General features: G+C 40.7%; 1 protein-coding gene across 3 annotated transcripts in view; it reads left to right on the forward strand.

Annotated features, from left to right (window-relative positions):
* lmx1ba (LIM homeobox transcription factor 1, beta a) overlaps positions 1-15795 on the forward strand; it is a 48605-nt gene that overhangs the window by 23266 nt on the left and 9544 nt on the right. The gene's annotated exons all lie outside the window — the stretch shown is intronic.

Here is a 15795-nt window from a genome sequence, read left to right on the forward strand (position 1 = left end):
CCAAGCTGATCTGGTAATGAAAAGCTCTGTTAGCAGACTCTCTGCTAATCCTCAGTGTTAATGGAACATAATAACCAAAAGAAAAGGTTCTGTCAGTCTCCTCTGGAATCAAACCACTGTGGAAGCCAAGAAATTCATTCCTCCCTGTGGACCTGAACATTAACCATGATTGCAGGCTTTACGTTGGGTTCCATAGCAGCGTGTTCACTGTGTTATTCTTTTACGCCTCTGTTAGTGGATCTGCTCCTAAGCGAACTCTAAAGACTCTGAGGTTGGAAATGCATTTTCATCGGCATGCTTATGTACAGTACAATACTTAAATGTAACTAAGAACCTGATGATCCTGAAACGTGCATGTTGGCTTGAGGAACTTAGCTGACCTATATGCCAAAACCTGCCCTGTTAGTTCAGTAATAGGTTCAGTAGTAGGTTTTTTAACCCTGTCTTACCTTTTGCATACCAGCATTGTAGAAACACGCTTCCTCATTCATGAACAATGATCGCCCACCCTGTTTACTCTTTTTTGTATGAAAGCTGGCACTGCTGCCTGTTTCTCTCATTTGCATATGCCATTACAGATTTTGGATGGATTCCACAATGTCAATGGATTCCATTATCTTTTTCTAATGTTTATAAACATGTTCGATCTGTAGACAATATCATCTTCAGTCTACAGATACCCTTGAACTACACTCTTATAAACAAAGGTGCTACAAATGGGTCTTTGAACAATGCCATAGAAGTTTTGTTTCCATGGAGATCCTTTTTTTGCTGATTTAATAATACTGTAAAAGTACTGAGAAGAGTTACAATTAAAAGGTCAAAAATGACCAGCAGGTCCTGTCACTGGCGCAAGGCCGCCCGGGAAATGTAGCCAAGCAATAGCTCTAGATGCCTAACTGTGAGAACATGGCCTTTAGCACAAGCTGTCATATCCGTCGCACCTAACACGGCTTCTAAAGAAAGCACGGCTTTTAAAGCACTTCAAAGGACTGAGTGTGGATGAGCTGATCTGCTGTTCACACAAACGCAACCTGTTTTCACCTGATGCAGCAGCACATAGCTGCCATAGCTCTGAGGATTAGACTGCCTTTCCCCTTCCCCCCTGAGTCTTCATACACGATGCAGTGTGTGTGTGTGTGTGTGTGTGTGTGTGTGTGTGTGTGTGTGTGTGTGTGTGCTGGCTTCATTACAGCCGTGACACAGGCATTTTTAATCTGCTCGTAGTGCAACCCTAAAGACCCCAGAGGACCCCCCCCCTTTAGCCAGATTGTTGCACACATACACACACATGCACACACACACATTCTCTCTCCCTCACTTTCCCTCTCACTCTCTCTTTCTCTCTCTCTCTCTCTCTCTCTCACACACACACACACCCACACACACAGACACACACATACTGCTCTGTCTGAAATACAGAGAGTGCAAATGTAGGAAAGAAAGACAGAAAGAAAAAAAGAAAGAATAAAAAAGAAATAAAGAAAGAAACAAAAAAGACAGAAAGAAAAAAGGAAAGAATAAAAAAAGAAAGAAAGAAAGAAAGAAAGAAAGAGAAAACCAAGAGAGAAAGGAAGAAAGAAAAAATCAACGAAATAAATAAAAAAATGAAGAAAGAAAGAAGGAAAGAAAGAAAGAAAGAGTGTGGAGTATATTCATATATACTGGGACTATCTCCATCCAGATTAGTGTTAGATCAGCAGTTGACAGTAGAGTGAGAGGGGGATAAGCTTATCAGATCTGGCTGCAGCTCCACTAAACCTCAGTGTCTTCTGAACTGAACCCCATTCCAAACTTGTCTATCTCTCCCTGCCAATTTCATCCTTCTTTCCCAGTAGGGTTCTTGTGGTCAGCCGACCTATATCACATTTTAACCAACTATGTACAGTATGACTAAGCTTTCACGCATCTGCAGAGTAACATCTGCAAAAGCAGGAGTATATGACATGTTAAAGCCTGGGTCCTGATCCGTGTTTGTGTACTTATGTCTTGCCCACGTTCCATAGTCATGCAGTCCATGTAGAGGTCATTACACTGTCCAGTAATGACAGCAGTCTTAAATCACGGTGTAAATAGTGTATACTATATAAACAGTATATCCAAAAGTATCCAGACAGCACTTCTAAGGCACCTCTATGAAGAAAAGCAGGAGCAGAGATCAGATATTAATATGCTGGCTATAAGACTGAAGGATTTGCTTCCATAAGTGGACGATTGCAATGTATTATGACTTATTTGGGTCATGTATTAATGACTTTGGCTTAGGCACATTAAATAGAAAGGCATGCCTGTGGAGAAAGTAGGAACCCAACAAATTCAGAGAAAGTGAGACTGAGAGAGAATGGAGAGGGATGGTCATCTTTATTAGACGGGTGAGTGTTAAAAGTGAAAAACAGAGTGTGTTCTGTGGGCCAGGCCTGGCTGTATGAGAGCTCATATTGTGTGTGGAGGCGGCGAGGCCGAGGTTCTGCTTGGCCTCTGTCGCGTGTTTTCCTTCCACTGCTTTTCATCGCACGGATTACGGCCGGGCAAACCGACACCCACCGCAATTATACTCACTTCAAATCTTTGCTCCGAGTGGTGTCCTAAAGAAACAGGGGTTTGAGTGTGCTTCACGTTCCTGCTGTTAGTGTGAGTGTGTGAGTGTGTATGTGTGTGGCTTCAGAGGAAAGTGCAAGTCCTTGATGCCTTACTGTAGCATGCTGTTGTGCTCAGATGCATAGAAACTGAACTGGTGTATGAATTTTCCATAGATGGTGCTAATGTCTACTGTTTTACTGTGGACTAATAACACGTTTGTCTTTTTAGAGTAGTACAGCTGGCCTAAGTCCTGTTCAAACAGGATTGGTTTTATCTGTGGGTGTGGATCTGTAATTTTAGCTGTTACATATGAATCTCTGATTTCAGTTGTTTTAACCAGCCATGAAAGTAATAATTGCTGGATGAACAGCCTTCTGTATGTGGCGTAACTCAAAAATCATGTAGACCTCTATGTATTGTATATCTTGATTGCTCCAATATGGAATAGGATGTGCAGATGCATCACTGTAAAGTATGTAGAGTAGCCACTAATATGTGCTGTGCTGGGCCATCCTGTCTGCACTGCTCTGCTGATGTCTGTCATGTGAGTTTCTATGTTTTTTAGGTTGGCAAATAGTGAGGGCCATGGCAAAACCTTCAGCTTGTGCTTCTTTATGTATTCCATTGTAGGATGATTATGCCACCGTAGAAGCCTTCCTCTTGTCATCTTTAGCATTTTTACTGATGGTGTAATGTTGGCTTCCAGAATTTACTGGTATTTAACTGAATCCATTCTTTCATTTTACTGGTCAATAGTTCCCCATGATTGGTCCACCCTCAAGTAACAGTTTGTTCTCTATCTAGTATGAATTAGCCAGTCAAATCCCTTATTTATGATAGACCCATACATTTGTCCAGTCTGCTATTGTCAAAAGACAGTTAAGCGAAAAAGTACAATCTACCATCAACTAGAATCATTAGATAATCATTATTCTGCCTCTACAGAATTTTAAAGAGGCTCTCTATTACATTTTTTAAACCAAGTTAAACCCTTTTATCCCATTCACTGGGACTTTTTTTTTTGACTGGAGCTAAAATAAATAAATAAATTCTGAAATCCTCTCCCTCAAACGTGGTGTTTTGGGGCACACAAGCTTTTGGCAGCATCAATTTCTGTAATACTTTTTGTGGTTATGTAAATAGAGTTGTGTTCCCAATATGGCTAACCAGCTCATCTCCTGCTGAGAGCGTGCTGATCAGATCACGACCTGCCTTTACCGCGAGCACTATTTGACTTGCACTGGGACATCCTTGGGGCATGGCGCCTAACGGCTCTAATAAATCTCAGCTCCCCCTCTGGTCTGTGCGAGTGAGAGAGGGGGGGGGGGTTGAGGTGGGGTATGGATTGAAAGACAAGTTGGGAGGGGGAGAGATAAATGTTATTTCCCACAGGGTAGCATCTTCTGGTGGAGATATAGAAAATTCTACACTTCTCCATTGACCAGCTGAGACATGCGGGCCTGCGCACACACATACACGCTCACACTGCCTGTCTTCTTTTGCTGTTTATGTCATTGTATAAATCTAGAGTTCATAAAACTCCATTCTAAAGCTACCATAGAGAAGGCACAGTGGCTCATGATGCACATGTGTAGATTTGGGGGGGAAATGGTCTGAATTTCTTGAATAACAGTCTAACCAATATAAAATATATATTTACAACATGATAACTTTACACAAGAAAGCCAAAAGTGACTTTTATTTTTTTAAATCTAATGATCTACTAATAATTATTATTTTTTATTTCAATTATTTAGTGGAACGAATGTAAAAAGTCTCAAAAGTAACATTTACATTTAACATTTACATTTAGGGCATTTAGCAGACGCTCTTATCCAGAGCGACTTACAAAAGTGCTTTGCTATTTACCCAAGAAAAACCTCAGCTAGTTTGAATAGGCTAATAATTTAAAGATACCTCTAAGTTTAGATACTACTAAACTCAAGTCAGTAAGGAAACCACTCTGAGACAACAGTTAGAAGAGCAAACCCTAAGACAGACCTATACTTTAATACTACCTCCACCATGCTTTTATTCAGCTCCTAAAGGCCTAACCAAGCTAGCTTGGCTCAGGCACAGGCTCTCTAACAGGTTCATCGTCTGTCATGTTTGGTTCGGGTTTCAGATTGACCAGTACTACTCTGGCCTGAAACTCATGGTTTCGGATTAGAGTTTGGGCTTTTGTGTTTTTCTCCATCACTCACAACAGTTCCAAGCACACCTTATGCTTAACAAAACTGAAATCCAGATTTTCACCTTTAAGTTATCGTTAGCCTTTCTTCCACAATCTTCAGCAAGTGGAGAAGAATGAAAAGAAACATTTTAAACAGGGCATTCACGTGTGTCCACAGTAAAGGTATTTAGTTCCTCCTACCTTGAAGGTACATCCTCAGAGAAGGATTTCCCTAGCCTTTAAACTGGACTAGCTTGCTCTAGAGACTGCAGTACCACTGTGTGAGGTGAGTAAACCTGTTTTCTGTTAACAGATGTAGAAATTGTTCAAATTTAAATTTTGGCCAAATTGCAACTTTAACATTTAAATATAACTATTACGGTGGTACCAGTTCAGATATAATGAGCCTGATGGTATATTTTTATTGAAGTTCTCAGGAGTCAATAACCGTCTCTAAAGGCCTACAAGGCTTTGGGAAGTTCTCCCTGGCTGCACACGAGCCCAGCAAAAACAAAAAAACACACATAATCCTTTGGTTTGGTCTCAGAACAGATCTATAAACAGCACTGAAATTTTCAAGCTTTAATGTGTTGGGTATTTTTTTTTGTAGCGGCTGGCACGCGTGTCTGCCGATTGAATTAGACACCCGCTTGTCATCACTCTCTTAGCCAGCAGCTGCATGCAAACTCCTCAGAGACACCGCTTTTGTCCCGCACACACAAAAGAGCCATTCGCACAGACAGTAGAGAGATAAAGATGGAGTATACATTATATTGCACAGCTTATATAGGATATATAGGCTATGGCAGTTTACCATACTCTACATGTGTTTGGGTACCTTAACCAGATGGAATTCGTTGTCACGTGACTAATTTCCAACCTTTCTTTCTCCCTTAAAGCAGGCTGTTATTATTACTGCGCCATGTTAATGATCCTTGTTCTGATTGGCTTCTCTTGGGGCGGGGCTAAACTGCTGCCGAAGTTATTATCCAAATGTTTGTGGACACCTCTTCTAATGAATGCATTTAGCTACTTTAGGTTGCACATATTGCTAACACAGATGTGCAAATGTACACACACAGCTTGTCTAGTTCATGTAGAATAGGACTCTCTGAAGCAGATAAACATGAACCTATTGGCCCCATGCCTAATGCCAGGCCTGGGCTAGAGGGGTATAAAGCCCCCAGCATTGAGATGTGGAGCTGTGGAACTGTGTTCTCTGTAATGTTGGTACTCCACCCAATACTTTTGGGATGAGTCAAGAAGGTGGGGATAGGGTGGTGATCATCCATCATCCAGACCTCACTAACGCTTGTTGCTGAATGCAATCAAATCTTCACAGCAATGCCACAAAATCTAGAACAAAGACTTTCCTGTACATTAGAGAGAAAAGTAGAGTGAACTCTTTTGGACAAGTGTCTCAGTAGTTTTGTCCATATAGTACTTCTCTTCTCCTACTAGCTATCTTCTAAAGCCAAGCTAGCGTTAACAGATTTGGTAACTAATTTCTGCACGTGTTTCAATGAGCTGTGATGTGACACTACACCCAAATGTTGTCATCAGGGTTAATGATAACTAGAAATCAGTGATAACAGTGATGTCTAGGGGTTCACAGCTGCAGCATCAGCTATGGAAGACTGTGCGAGTCTCCTGAGCTCAGGGCTAACGCTTCCACTTGCCAGTTGTCACTGAACATGAGGTATTAAGTCATATATGCGAATTGAAAACAACCCTGCTGTGTGTGAGTGTGAATCTGCTTGATCGAAGGGATTGTAATGTAGCAGCGGGTGGGGTGTGAGCGGAGGAGCAGGTGAGAGGTTTGCCTGAGGGAAGACAGTGCCTCGGAAGAGAGAGAGAGAGAAAAAGAGCGAGAGAGAGAGAGAGTATGAAAGACAGATTCAGCTGGTGACAAACACCTGCAACCAGTTCAGCTCCTCCTGCCAGTCACCCCAGGGCAGCTATAGAAATATGGACGTGGTTGGGGCGTGTGGGAGGGGGTAAGGGCCCCTCTGCCTTTCATTCCCCAATGGACTGCTCTGATTGGCTACGGAACGCTCATGTGTTGAGTGATTGGAGGATAATTTGCTGATGGTAGTGTAATGAGTTTTGCTGCTGGCAGGATTCGTACCCATGGTACTTAACACCTGCTGCATTCGTAACTGTACCACATAAAATAAAGGGAGGGAGGCCTGCCGCTAGGGGTGTGTGTAATGCTGCTCTAACTTTATATATTATATGTCCAAACGTTTGTAGACACCTGCTCATTCAATGAGCATTAATAGAGATATTAGATTATAGCTACAATGTTTACATAGTTATAGTGTAGATTTATAATGATATATATATATATATATATATATATATATAGAGAGAGAGAGAGAGAGAGAGAGAGAGAGAAAGTACATGTAATTATCCTGCAGATGTATACTATATATACTGTAGATTTATATTTTTATATAGTAAAATGTAGATGTACTGTAATATATATGTATGTGTAATATATATATATATATATATAATATATATATATACATATATATAAATATATATATATGTATATTTTACATTCATATGTATATATAGTAAACTGTAGGTACATAGTTATATATAGTTGTACTGCAGATGTATAGTCATATGTAGTACACAGTAGATTTATAGTTATATATAGTAGATTGTAGCTGTACAGTCATATATAGTTATAGTGTAGATTTATAGTTAGTAGATTTATAGATTTATGGTGGCAGTGGTGGCTCAGCGGTTAGAGCGCCGGGATATTGATAACAGGGTTGTGGGTTCGATTCCCGGGCTCGGCAAACTGCCACTGTTGGGCCCTTGAGCAAGGCCCTTTACCCTCTCTGCTCCCCGGGCGCTGGAGTTGGCTGCCCACCGCTCTGGGTGTGTGTGTGTACTCACTGCCCCTAACACGTGTGTGTGTGTGAGTGTGTGTTCACTACCAGATGGGTTAAATGCGGAGGACACATTTCGCTGTACAGTCCACACTGTACAGTGACGAATACGTGCACCTTTATCCTTATATAAACTGATGGTGTAAATTTTCATTTCAGTAGTTTCATTTTGCAGTCAACCATACTTGTCAAGTTGTCACATAATCACCAATATGTCACTGACACACAAGTAATAAATCAAACTACAAATTCAGGTATCATTACACGATGTGTCACATATAGCAAAATATGTTTGTAGACTCATCAGTGACCTTGTAGTTCAGAAGGTCCAGTGGCAATTGGGAGACTGAGGTCAGGTATTGATCATGGATGATTAGTTATAGATCAAAGATGCCACTCAAACCTGTCCCTTAGGTATTGGCTGGAGCTTCAGCACTGTAGGGAAGTCAGCAGTCCCGTTGCTCCACAGCCCAGTGGTGCGGGACTATGCATCCCATCTAGTGTATGGCATTGGGCATGGTGACTTTAGACTCATGCATGGCTGCTCCACAGTGTCCTGCTGTAGTGGCACTGCTTCTCTATAGCAATTAAACAAAGCTGTGTATGCACAGCTAAATGCTTATATATATATATGTGTCAGTATAAATTGCACCATAAAGTAGCTCAACTCCCTCATTGAAAGGGGTGTCTGGATACTTTTGTACATATAGTGTATATTTACTCTTAACTCATCACCTGTTTATCATATATGAGCTGTTTTAATCAAATGTCAGTATTTATATTTTCAAGCACGTAAGTGTGAGAAAGAGAAAGAGACAGAGAGAAAGAGAGAGAGAGAAAGAAAGAGAGAGAGAGTACACTACAGTACTTAGGGAGGTAAGGAGAGTGCGACGAGGGCACCAGACAGGCCAGCTTGGTTGCCAGATCCCCCAAGGCTGTGTACATGAAGACGACGGGGTGACGTCAGCGTAAACTACACTAACCTGTCTCCCACTATAGACGCAGCCATGAGAAATCCCCATCGTCTGCCAGCCTAATAAACAAAGCAGGCTGATCGGAGACATGTTTCAGCAGGCAGGGCACATTTCAAAACACTTCTTTAATTGTTCTTATTTCATGGTTGTTCTTTTTAGGGTTTGTACTTTATAGCGTATGTCTGGCCGTTCAGGTTGTGTGTGTGTGTGTGTGTGTGTGTCCGTGTGTTTTATGCATTTGTTTAAAGTACGTCACAAAGGCCTACGCATTGGTCACGGTCTTGCATAGTTTGTGGTCTGCGCTTGTTATTCCCCCTTTGTTGAAGGCTGTTGTCGTGGAAACCATATATGGGGCTTTTTGGGTTTGTGCATTTTTTAAGTCGGATTCAGAAAGACTCAAGCAGGAAAAGCCAAAAGACCCGAAAGAGGGCTAGAATAAAGTGATGATACATTGTCAGTACAACATTTTTATAAATCACTCTTATGGACGAATGCAAAGAACTGATCATGGTCTTTGGACCTATAACATATATTTGAAAGAGATATCTGTCTTCCTCTAAATCTCCACATCAAGGAGGTGGTCAAACTGTGTATTCTGTGGTTTTCCACATTTGCTTTGTAGGGAAAAAAAGAACTGACACTAACACTGACATACTAATACAGTATGTCCTACTTCTTAAAGGAGTACTCAAGAGGTGTTCAACCTGACCTGTATCTGTCTCTTCTGTAGCACAAAGTTGGTTACCATGGGCAATAATTCTGATGGGTGTCTCTGCAAGTAGACAAGGACAGAAAAACTGTTTACTTTAACACTGGCAATACCAATGGACAGTCGCTTCAGCAGAGTTTTGAGTCTACATGTTTGCGGTTCTTTTATTCGATACAGAAAAATGTGCTGAAACTGTTGTCTGTGGTAATTCACCCTATACTACTGAAGTATTGCATAAAGAATATCATTGGTCACACTTTTAATTAATACACATTTAATTAAACATTGATTTAGCAACATGTCTTAAATTAATATTGGTAATTATCTAAACTACATTTACAACAGTTTGCAATGCAAATCATTATTTTTTCATTTGATTCCACTAACTTATAATTAATAACATATATAGCTTACAATACTGTGTTTACATTGCTGACTATCAATACTTAATAATAATTATAAATAGCTCCTCAGTAATTGTCTACATTATGTTTTGAGGTAATAACTGAAATGGAAGCATTTATCATTAACAAACTATCAGATAATGCTCAAGTTGCTCTTTAGTGGGCCTTGCTTTTATACAGGGTTACCAGATCCAATTTATTCCCCTATGACTAAATTATACAAAGAAAACATCTTTACCATCCTCTTTTAAAAAGTTGAATGATGGCAAAGAGAACACTTTTAAATGTTCTTCGTGCTCATATATCTCTTGTCCTACACATGTCCTACATATTTCTAATATTTTATGTTTCCCCTTGAGGGTCGGCATATGACAACTGTGTGGTTTTATGTACCAAAAACATATGTTTTTACATGACAATTATTTAATTGGCTGTTACTAGGCTGTTATTGATAATGTGCCTTTAAGACAGAAATATGTAAAAATAAATGAATAAATAAATCAATACATACAAATTGTAATTGTAAGAGCAGTCTGGGCTGAAAAAATATTCATAACTTCAGCATGAATGGGCCGGGCTAAGCCTGCACATGTTTAAACGTGCTGACATCACAAAAAAATGGATTGGATTGAAAATGGGTCATCTTTGTAGCAACTATTGTAGGTTACTAAATGGAACAGTGTTTACATACTGCATTAGTCTTCAGATTTCAGATTTCTGTTATGTGGGCCTTTTTAAGCCTTAGAAAAGTTGTTCACATTTACATCTTATTTGCAAAAATGCTTCTCTAAAGAGCCCATCCACTAAAAGGTTCTAAATGAAACCAAAGATAGTTCTGCACTGGCATCATGTGGAGAACCCTTGTTGGCACCTTTATTTTTAACAGTGCAATTCTATAGAAGGACCGCTTTTGGTTTCCTAAAGAACATTTAGATGAGGAGACTTTTGCTAAAGGAGAATTGGAAGACTTGTCTAAAGAATCATTGTGCAATGTAAATATTCTACACCAATTAGAACCATACATCCATGCTAAGAACCACTGAGGAACTGAGAGTGCATGCGAGCAGGAGTAGTGCATCCACTGCGGTCACTATAAAACTCCAGTAATGGCTATATTAAAAGGCCGATGTAACCTCAACGCTTCAAAAGGAGAAGCTCGCTGCTTGCCCATTTGACAGCCTTGAGGAGAACGCAAAACACATAACACTAATAACAACGAGATCAGCTACGAAGTGGCATAGCTGCACAAGCAAACCTGTCCCAACTAAACGCATGGCTCCTGTGTGCAGCTACTGGTGTGTGTGTGTGTCTTAGATTTGGTGTGCATAATCAGAATATGGTTATGATTAGATCTCTTGGCCATGAGTAGGTGTGTATATCTGAGTGTGTGTCTGCCTCCACTGAGTGGAACACATCATCTTTTCATCAGCGCTAATGTTTGTGTACCAGATGTGTACCAGATGTCCTATATGTATAGCAGAGCTGTTACAATTGGAATTTGAATCATGGTACATTTAGCATGTATAGTGGCCAAATTGTGCTTGTTTAGTTAAGCGGCAGAGCTGTGAGGCTAACATTGCTAACAGTCAACAATAGAATAGACCATGGACACTAAAAAGCTTTTCCCATAAATACATGCTCACACAGTGTTGTTCATTTTTATGCTTCACAGTAAGTCATACTGTGCCCTAAGCCACATTTACTAGTCTGCATGACTGTATTTAAAAGCTGGAGACAATTTGAGAGGTTTAGGAGATTTGTCATTTTTGGACACCCCTTCTACTGAATGCACCCAGCTACATTAAGTTGCACCTATTTGGAGAAGTATTGCCAATAGAATAAAGCTGTCTGGAGCACATAAACATGAACCTATTGGCTCCCTGCCTAATGCCAGGCATGGGCTGTTGGGGTATAAAGCCCCCCATTTGTAGAGCTGTGGGGTAGTGGAACTGTTTTCTCTGGAATAATGGTGCTCCATCCACTACTTTTGGGATGATCGGGGATAATCCAGCATCCTGATGCCGGTGATCATCCAGCATCCTGATCTTCTCCTGTGAAAATGAGGACAGATTGCCTATTGCTAAAGGAAGACTTTGCTAACTTGATGCTGCTCAAGCTCTGTGGTTTCATCATCTGAAGTCATCTCCCTGGCATGGGAATGATGTGCTTAGGATGTGCATTGTCCATTGTTCTTCTATTGTCCTGCACATAGATTCTAGTAGTAGAAAAATAATTCAGTCTATTTTCGCAACTGCTAGGCAAAACCCAGCATGCCAGCTTATTTAGAAATCTTCTAAATAACAGTTCAGTCTGTGTTCTCCAATGTTCTTTTGGAGATACGTCCTCCACATATTTGTCTCTCAGAGTTGTTGTTAGCTTTAACTTCTCTCTGAGAGCAAGACTATGCGAATTCAGCCCTTGGGATTCACCCCTCTGTTCGTTTGCCCTTCATCAGGTTCCAGTATCGCAGAAACTTGCCAGCGCTACCATGGAAACGTGCCTCTCAGACAATGCCTCTTGCACACTTTGAGTCTTTTGTTTGGGAGTCACCCTGTAGAGTTTAGGCTAGAGTGTGAGCTGTCAGAAAAAAAAATACTATGGCCCAATATTTGCTCTTTAAGCTAGGAGAGAGAGAGCACATTAAGCTTTCATCACTTGGACAGTGATCTGTCTTGAGACTCCCCCTGTAGTCAGGCTGCATGAGAACTGCAAAACGAAAGGAAGGAGTAGGAAGGCCCTGACTGGTGAAGCGTAACATACAGTATTTCTGTTGCATTGCTCCCATTTTAAACTTGCTTTTTTCTTTTACATGGTTAAAAAAGGGTCCTTAATGGTTCTTGGGTTGGATGTGCAGTTGTGGGGGAAAATGGTACTGAATTTGTACATTAAGAAGGTTCTTCACACTTGCCCATCTCATTTACAAAAATGCTTGTTTAAAATACTGTGTATAAAAAACGGTTCTTGATGTAAAGAAGGAAACATAGGTCAGATATAGTTGTAGCAGTAGTAGGATTTTATTGTGATGATATAAAATATGCCCAACCTGCATTGAACTATTTGTTGTGTTCAAAATAAATGTTCCTAACTGGCCCATGGATTGAAAGTCCAGTTATAGTAAGTAATATTTACATTCAAATGTTGCTGATTTACGGGGGAAATATGCTTACATTACTTTAACTGGTTTACACAAAATAGAAATGAATGAATTAATGAATGAAATCTATTTATTTATTAAATTTCCATTCAGAGTAAAAAAGTATCAATTGAATTTAAGTTTGAGGTATCAGTGAAAAGGGCTCTTTATGGTCCTAAAAAAACCTCCTTTGACTCATAACATTAGTGGAATCCTTGTTAGGTGTTGTAGAGAACCATTACTTTAAAGAATCATCTATTAGAGGTTTTCCATCATGGACAATAAACAAGAAAAAAACACACAGCTATCATGGTTCTATACAGAACTTATGAACTGATGAATCCCCTTTTATAAGGGTGTACTCATTTTGATTGAATGAAAATGTGTGACATAACTGAATTAAGTCCATGAACTGATCTGTTAACTTGGAGGTTGCTTAAGCTTTAAAAACATTTCCACAGCTTTAATATTCATTGTAAGGTTATTTAGAGAGCCAAAAGTGCCTTTTCTATGGCACTGTAAAAAGGCTAGTTTTCTGTTATAGGAAAATCTAGATATACAGTTTTCCAAAATAGTGCTACATCTCTATTGTACTGAGAATAACAACACTGGACTGTTCTTAAAAAAGTAAAATAAAAGATTTAAGGGTAATCGCATAGAAAAGTAGCGTGAGAGCTCTCTAAATGAACCACTGACATGTGATTTACTTCTCAAGTTTCTCCACTTCTTTAAAGCCTTTTCTTGAGTAAACATTCCAAGAGTCATTTCCAATAATCTGGGATTACCACAGCTAATTAAAACCCCAACAACCTGCCCCCTACCCCCTCTCCCCTCTGCATTCCCAGAAGTCCTTAAGATGGCAGGAAAACACACAAATGCAAAGCTATGATGTCTCAAACCCAGGAAACCAGCGGGTAGGGCCATACGGGTTTGGGTTAGATGCGTATGTGTGTGTGTGTGTTTGTGATTGTCTGTGTTTAAAGGCCAAGCACTTGAGAGTGGTGGTAATCTCACAGCTGTGTCACTGGCGTAAACCCCCACCCTGCAGATTAAGAACCTGACGTTATGAGGACAGAGCCCCGTAACATCCCACTTTCCCACACGCTCGCACGCTCGAGGAGCCCCTCTCCACAACGCTCTATATTACTGTTTGTTTAGAGACTCGGGGATGAAGATTGGGGTCATGGGTAATTATAAACCTGTCTGAGAACTCCTCTTAGGTTGATCTACCCTTGGGCCCAGGCATTCACCTCTTGCTTAGAGCTAGGGTTTGGATGCAGTGACCTTGTATTTGGTAAACAAAGAGTTAATACCAGGCCCATTCACCCTGTGCAGCCACTTTATTAACTCTCCTCCATGTGCTCTTCACTTTGATTCTCCCCAGCACTGGATCATATGGTTTGCGTCAGACAACACTGCTAAGCACATCTGCTGCTCAAGAGACTGCCCTGGCCTTTCGCCATCTGAGCTAAACCAGGGATTATCCTCCTATTAGATCTCGAGAAGAACGTGACCTGCCACTTAGGAGGCTTGGCTAATCCTCATTGGTTGGCTCAGGTGCTACTCGATGGGCCCGAACCTCGTCTCCTTTATTTTCTCCCAATGGGAAATGAAGCTGGGTGGGGCAAGTAACAACACACTTCTGCCTGTCATACCTACTCTCCGATTGGTCCAACCGCAAGCCAAGCAGCTGTATTCCCCAGATGCCCATTATAACCCATAAGTGGAGCACCGGGTCCAATGCTGGCTCGAGATCCTTAGCAGTCAGCCAGGACTCCTGCTGAGTCACGCTAAAAGGCAGCGTCTGCTTTACCTCAGTCAAATTGACTTGGAGGTGGGGCAGATGGAGAGAGAGAGAGAGAAAGAGCCATTAAACAGTGTTTCAGGTTCACAGCAAATCTGGGGCCAGCATAACACCACTTTTCAACCAGCAGAAGGCCAGTATGCACTGTGTATGGATGGAAGCACAGGTGAACCAATGGTTAAGTTTGGTTGGATGGAAGGTGATGGGAAGAAGGAGAAATACAGTGTTCCAGACTTAGGCTATGGTAGCAAAACCAGTATGAATTTGGTCACGCACAGTTGCTGTGCCCAGGGGGTGCATATTCATGTATTCATTCTTGAATCTGGCTTCTACTAAGCCTGTAAGATGTTTACTGCACTGTGATATGAAATGTGTCCAAGGCTGTATGGAGTTATGTTTAATGTTATGTTTAGGGAGATTTTACATGTACATTTGTACACTTGTATGTTGCATGTTTGCATGTTGACTGTATAGCTCTGTCTGTGTGAGTGTGTGTGTGTTCTCAATTATTCTGTCACGTTGCCTACTGTAGTGGCGGAGCTGAGTAAACTCTATTCTGAATGGAACTGCCAGGCTTTGGAGAGCAGCTGTCCAAACATAGCCAGTGTGTACCTGTTCTCTCTGTCTGTCTCTCTCTCTCTCTCTCTCTCTCTCTCTCTCTCTTTCTCTCTGTCTCTCTCTCTTGCTCAGTTCGGTTGAAGATGGCTTCATTGGCTTACAATAAAGCATTATATCGAACGTATCAATAAAAACATTAGTGGCAACAGTACCAAATAAAACAGAAAATAATAATAACAAGACTGGCTTTAACTGATTAATATTAATGTATAATACAAAAACAAATATGATTTTTCATATTATGCAAATTTGCTCAAACTCCAAGTGGGCGGGCCTATATGGTTCTTGAGGCTTTTGTGTATGGCATTAGACAAGCAATCAGGGGAAACATTTGATAATTCATTATTGCACCACAATCAGGCCAATGTCTGTTGACCAAGTTTCATGTCCATATGACTTACAGTTTGTCTGTGCATTTCGTTTAATCGAACAAAAAGAAGAAGTAGAAGAAACAGAAGAAAACTCCTAGCAAAAACAAGTGCTTGGACCCCTAA

Source organism: Salminus brasiliensis, chromosome 1, assembly GCF_030463535.1.
Source record: "Salminus brasiliensis chromosome 1, fSalBra1.hap2, whole genome shotgun sequence".
Lineage (NCBI taxonomy): Eukaryota > Metazoa > Chordata > Actinopteri > Characiformes > Bryconidae > Salminus > Salminus brasiliensis.